Source organism: Macrosteles quadrilineatus, unplaced genomic scaffold (genome assembly GCF_028750875.1).
Source record: "Macrosteles quadrilineatus isolate MER2022 unplaced genomic scaffold, UCM_ALF_1.0 Scaffold_8__2_contigs__length_117827958, whole genome shotgun sequence".
Classification (NCBI taxonomy): domain Eukaryota; kingdom Metazoa; phylum Arthropoda; class Insecta; order Hemiptera; family Cicadellidae; genus Macrosteles; species Macrosteles quadrilineatus.
The window spans coordinates 76,239,926-76,246,917 of NW_026542601.1; the positions used below are offsets into that span (position 1 = coordinate 76,239,926).

General features: G+C 36.2%; 1 long non-coding RNA gene across 1 annotated transcript; it reads right to left on the reverse strand.

The window, feature by feature from the left end:
* Positions 1-1,996: 1,996 nt before the first annotated feature.
* On the reverse strand, positions 1,997-6,323 carry LOC129000911 (uncharacterized). Its single transcript, XR_008491370.1, has 3 exons — positions 5,889-6,323; positions 3,350-3,490; positions 1,997-2,195 (listed from the first exon to the last, which is right to left on the reverse strand). It is a non-coding gene; the product is annotated as an uncharacterized LOC129000911 (long non-coding RNA).
* Between the last annotated feature and the right edge of the window lie 669 nt (positions 6,324-6,992).

The following is a 6,992-nucleotide window of genomic DNA, read 5'->3' on the forward strand; positions in this document are numbered from 1 at the left end:
CTACTCCTATATTATAGGAGGTGAGGCCACGAATTGGATGCTATATACTCCCTGGTGTGTATAAACGTCCGCACTAATGAGTACTATGACATCCTGTAATAAGACCAATTTGTTAATACCAATGCAAGTACTGTGCAGTAATATTAATATTGTTACATGAACATAAACATGTTTAGTTCCGATCATTGAAGTATGTTGAGCAGGTCTGGCTTGGGATTTTTTCAAACAAGGTTTGAACAGATTGTAAAATAAATTCAGTTATAAAAAAATATAATATGGTCAGTGCAATTATGTATACATACTTATAACATTTTTTGGCACTATTGCATTTTCTCTAATACCTAAAATTCATGTTGAAAATGTCTTGTTTGTGTTTCTGTTTTATTATCCTGTTAAGAGGGATTCAACGCCCTTCAGAGTTGATTAATTTTCTCAGTGTTTAGATTGAGTTTTTTTTCTGTACTTCCAAACCTCTGTAGATAATTAATATTCAAGTACTTTTTTGATACGCTTGATCTATCAATCTGTTCTCAAGTATAGCTCACCATAGCTAATGCCATAGCTATACAAATGAATTTATCTATGCCATCACAATGTGATTTAAATGCGATATTTATTCAGTAAGTTTGTTTGAAAACGAATCTGTTGCTGCTTTATTTGTTGTCAAATGACAAGTTCAATTGATTCTCGATTGGCACTTAAACTCGATAGCCACAACAACCCCTCACCATAACAAGAGTTAGCTGTAGCCCAGATAGCAATTTTTTCCTGATTCAGTATTAAATCAAGGTTAAACTTTCAAAGATGCAAGCCTGAATTAATCTTAAAATATCAAGCCATCAAGCCTAATTCAGGGCTAATTCAAGGGTCCTACTGAACACTTGTGAAACCTGAATCAACCCTGAAAATTTTAGGTTGATTCAAGGTAAACGTTTCTGGCAGTAATGCATAATCAAGGCTGAATTGAGGTTGAATTAAGGTATAAGTATGTTTAAATTAAGGTAAAATCATGGTCAATTCAGGACTCATAACCTGAAAATTTAAGGTTAATTCAAGGTAAAGATTTTTGGCTGAAATCAAAATATATTGTTGAATTCGGGTTAAATAAAAGCATAATCATGATCAACTCAGTACATACAGTAACAAGTGATTGACTGACAAGGAATTTTGCTTGACTTACGGTCTTAAAGTAGTCCAATATTTTAATGTCCTAGTGGATAGCCTAGCTGTTTTGTCTTTGTGAACTCAAGAACTTTAATGATGCCTACTAAGCGCGGGGACAGCTATCTATTAGGATATCAAAATATTGGTTGCTTTATGGCAGCAAGTTAAGCCTTAAAATATTAAACGCAAGGTACATTACCTTAAGCTTTAATCTACGCAGAAAACTTTGGGTGGATACATAATTTGACCTTATAATCTATATTATAATACAGTTACCACTCACTCACTCATTGATCACTATTCCTCAAAAACTACCATGCATATGTACTCAGAACTTGGTGGCATGGAGGTTTCACTTAACCTCCATAATAGGTTTCACTTAATATGTACAAGAAGTAGCTTTGAGAGATTCCATCAGGGCTCTGGCTCACTGGCTTTAAAATTACAATGTTAACATATTTTTCTTTTGACAGAACTTTCGTTTAATTGTATTAGCTACCAAACCGCTGTTAGGAAAATTCTAAGCAAAACCAATGCAAAACAACTGTTTGTAGCAAAGAAAATTTTTCAATTCTGTTGTGAAGCCCAAGGGGAGGGGCAGCTAGAAACCTATAAATGATGCTATAACACTTTATTTAAATGTTGTATAGGATAACTGAGTTAGGTTAAAAATAATAAGCCTATTCTGCCAAGCTTGTGAGTGAAGGGTGAGAGCATTTAATTTTTAATAGGCCTCATCAAATTACATCAGACCCTGCTTTAGAAAAGACATCTCAGTGATCAACAAAAAGTTTAAAAGTTCAAAACAGTTCTTCAAACATAGCCAAAATATCACTATTTGTGGGGGTATAAATAAAATGTAGCAAGTGACATTGGTTATAGTAAATTTATTTTATGAAAATATAAAGTATAAAACAAACTTGAAAATTAGAACATGAGTTAAATTAAGTGACATTTTACTTATACATTATTTACTGTCGCATAACCTCAGCCTGATGTTCCTATTCTGTGCACCAATAACTCCTCTTTTCCTGCAACAAAAAAAATCATAAAGTATCGACTAAGGGAGTATGTTTTATCTAATTTTTTTTTAATTTTTTCTGTACATGTAATCTGCTTGAGTTAAAAATTTCAGCATGGTTTTCCAGTTCACTAAGTAATTTTTTACTTGAATTGTTTTGACTGTGATTAAAGCTGAAACTGTGAGCAAACATTTATTAATATAGTTATTTGTGTGACAAAACGGCACGGAGACGGCTGGACACTAAATCAAGTAAATAGGGGGCCCGGGATCGCTGAGCCCAGGGGCCCATGATGGCTCTCTCCGGCCCTGATTATCATTGACATTATCAATAGTCTAAAAAATTGGGGAGCGAGCAGGTCTAGTGGTTAGAGCGCGGTCATTCCGGTTCCTGGGGTCCAGGGTTAAAATCCCGCCAAATCACCAATGGATTTTAACTAAGTGATAATGCCGTAACCCCTAGGTCTAGCCTGAAGTAATGTGAAAAACAATCCCGGGCTCCAGCCTAGCGTAGGGTACGGGGACAAAAAGTCTAAAAAATTGTTGAAACACACAGCGAAATGTAGGTACATGTCAGCTACAGAGCTGCAAATTGTGTCATTCTGTTCACAAATGATACCAGCAAGTGGCGAGGAGCCTTGCTGCAGCGTACTTAAGCGAATTATGGATTTATACGCAGAAACTGGCTCTTACTTGAAAAACCACCCTTGTATGTTCCTTATACTAATAAACCAAATTAACATACCCGAGACTTGTTATTAGAATTCTAAAACCCGTTGTTGCAACAGTTTAAACGAGTAGGTAGTTTTATCGAATTGGCCAGGGTAGAGTACTCGTCTGTCCTACAGTTATTCTAAAAGTTAGGCAAAATTTGCAATAACATTTTAACAAAGGCGAGGATGATATTGCTCTCCTCCTGGGCGTCTGCAGGATCTTTTGAGCGCTTCTAGAGCTCTGAACCTTAGATTAAATTAAAATAATTAATCAGTCAAAACCGTGAATCCTTCTCAGCACCCCGGGGAAGAAATTTGAGCGTGGCTGGTACTAGGGGTAGGCTGCTCAGTAAATACAATCTTATTCGCCCCTCATAATTTACGTCACATGCTTTTTACACTTTGGATCTTAAAAAATATGTAAGTTAATGGGATATTTTAAGTAGGCTACCTATTGAGTTTTTCCATGCACGAAAACACTAAGAATGCTCTAGTTTTTAACCTTGGTGAACCCGTCATCGGCCACTGATGCCATGTCTTGTCATCACGGCCTGTGTCGAACTACAGGGAGTGTCGAACTATCGAGGTTCTACTGTAACAACAAAAGTAAACCTTATGAAATAAACAGTTCTATAACTAATATGCTCTACAAACCTTTTAGGTACTGGCCCTAAATTTGGCTTGTCACAGCCATGCATGGATGCAGTTTTTTTTTACTTTCAATTCAGTGGCTTCAGCCAACAGTCTCTTGGCTACAACTGAAACAGTTTAAGTGAAACGCCTCATAATAGATAACAATAACAACAGAATTTGTTATGCAAATCTATATAAAGCTCAAATACCACTGACTCATTCATTCACTCACTCATCACGAAATCTCAGAAACCATAAGACCTAGGAACCTGAATCTTGGCAGGCATCATCCTTTTGGGTAGTAGACGATCACTAAGAAAGGATTTTACCCTCCGACCTCTGGGCTCCGCCCCAGTGGCTCTGGAGTTTCCCATGTTAACCTTATGAGAAATGGAATTAATGAATCTTAACAGCTGTTTCAATTAAACAAGTTGGTTCTGTTCTATGATGTTTAATAGCATTAAAGTTACAAGGATTACCAACAGGGTGCAGCACTATTATTTCTTTTACATTTATGACAACAGCTAATTTGCAACCAAAAGGTGAGTGAGCGTAGCGAACGAACTTCAACCTGGAGGCGAGTTAGCGTAGCGAACAAGCTAACCTGAAGGCAAGTGAGCGCAGCGAACGAGCTCTAACCTAAAGGTGAGTGAGCGTAGCGAACAAGCTCCAATCTAAAGGTGAGTGAGCGTAGCGAACAAACTTCAACCAGGACGTGATTGGGCCATGCGAACGAGATCATCTTGAAAATTAAGAAGTTAAACGGGGCAAAGCCCGCGGGTTACAGCTAGTATTGGAAGAAAAATACAAAACAATCAGCTTTTAGAGAGAATATGCCATGTATTTGTATTTAACAAACTAGCTTTGACAATCTCACTTCTGTAGTAAAGTACAGAATAGACATAATTGGTCAGTGTGTGTTTTCAGGGGTGTACAGTGGGATTTACCAAATGAATCAAGTACAAAAAATTTAGTTTAGACTCGTTCAATGGTCTTGCCTCTCTGTTCAACCTGAAATTCTGGCTAAATTAAGCAAGATGGAAAAAGAAGTAAACCATAAGTCTGGCATAAATTTTTTTTTAAACAACTTTCTTCCAAGTGAATTTTTGTTTGACCAACAAATGAAAGTTTTAGTAAGTTTAACCTACTAACTTTCTTACTCTAAGGTTTTAATAATATTAAGTTATGATTTAGGCTATTAATATTTTTTGTTTTAAATTACAAATCATCAATAAAATTTAAAAACTATAGGCCTACAAATGGTAAGGTTTATTTAAAGCAGAAAATTTCAGAATTTTTCCAAAATTGTTAATACCGGTACCGTAAGTTAAATTGCAGCACACAGACCAAGTTATTCATAATAATATCTAAATTACAGTTCTAAATTCTGCAAATTTCGATGCAAAGCAAGATGGCAACTCATCTTGTAACGTTTGTTCAAACGGCAAGCCACTTGTTTTAAATCTGTGTTCGCTGAAGCTAATTAGTTAATTTGAAAAATAACACAGCAGCCTAGGTAACCTTGTTACAATAACTTTACAACTTACAGCATGGGCAATACACATCTTTAGTAACTTAAATAGGCACAAGTTACCAGGATATGATTTAAAGTTAACAGCTACATAAAACCAAAATGGCAGGTCTCCAGTCAAGTGACATTTTGTAGAAGGTTGTTTTAAATTAGTTCATTACGGTAGCCTACCTTTACTTAGTTTAATCAATGGGTATGGCGTACAAAACTTAAAATCTTTGAGAGATGCTAATCTTAACCCATCTAAACGTTTGCCGAAAAACCCTAGCATCAGGACATAGGACTAGGATAAGCCCTTAGACCTAGGCTACAGTACCAAGTCTATAACTTAAGACATAGGCCTAAGCTAAATTAAAATATTTTTCTATAGGCCTAGGTCTATTTATCCAATCCATCGAAAATCATTTCTTCATTCTTAAATTAAACTTCATAACTTCGGCCTATGATAACTTAAGACAATCTACGCTGATAAAAAACTGCATCATTAAGTTACATATTGGCTTGTGTGTTCATAATATTGTAGCCCACCGGATTTGGCAAAAATAAGTAACTAGGTCTTGAACAATTCCAGATACAATATTCCAACGGATCACAATACTTTCTAGGCCCACTATAAAACAATTCACCAGTCATGAGGCCTAGGGCAAGCACAGGCCTAGAATTATTCTGGATCCTAGTCCAAATTTGGCAGTTTATTGTTGTAAGATAATTTTCAGAGCATTTGTAACTTGAGGTTCTAATGTCAGTATGATTAGCATTCTAACACACATATCTTATCATAATGGAAAAAATATTATGAATACAATGAAAAGATTAGCTGACTCACCTTTATGTTTCGTTGGCTCACAAGCACTTTTGTTGCAGTTAGTCTTCTAAAATCGAACACTATGGAATTAACTATGAACAAAGAAATTTAAAATTGACAAAAACTAACTTCAATATGAATACTTTATGTCTAAAAACTCTGATATAGTAATAACGCGAGAAACAAACGTCGCAAAAAGACAAACTGACAAGACACACAAAGACAAAGACAAAGAGGTTAGGATTGTTTAGGGGTGGATCCTGGCGTCTGGCTGGCGTCGCTTGGTCGAACTGCATCATGGGAATTCGCGCTGTTGTTTTGTTGACTCTGTTTCAGGGCGGAATCTATGAACTCAAAAAGGGCAGTATTTTGTTGTCCTTGAATCCAGCCACAATGTTCCTAATATTTGCAACCTTGAATTGTGAATGCAAATTGTAGGGAAAAGTTTACCTTGAATCAAGGGTCCTTGCTATCTGGGAGTAGGTCCTTTTGGAGCGATCGATATGTGTAATCAAAAACTATAGTAGAGAGGACAAATAAGACGCAAATCTTCATTCACTTTTCAACCTTTTACCCATCATTCATCAAGCTTTGCCTTCGCACGATTAACGGGTTAACTTCACTATTAGGAACATTTTAACAATTGTTTAATTTGTTCACAGTAGCATACATTTTAAAGCTTTAAAATTACAGATACCCTCATAGCCTACTCTACCCCCTATCGAATCGACACTATTTTACATCCTTAGCAATATGGGAGTGCCCGTGCACAAATGCATTTTACCATAGATTTAAAGGAGTAGACCTTCTTTAATCTATGATGTCTACTCCATTAATCTATGATTTTACCTGCCGTTCAGGGGCACCTATATACTGCTTACTGTACAGTATAGCAAGTGAGTAAGGGAGTGTAAGTGTATGGTCAATTGTTAAATGAGAATGAGAAGTCTGCTCATGCTGTTCTCATGAACATTGTTATAGTTATAGTACATTGTGAAGATGTATACACGCAGTGGGAATTTCAAGTGGGAGGAGATTATCTCGGTAAGAGTGTTGTTGTCAGCACTGCACTGCAACCTGGCTTCGCTACTGCTATTGGCTATTTCTATTTGTGTATTACAAAGA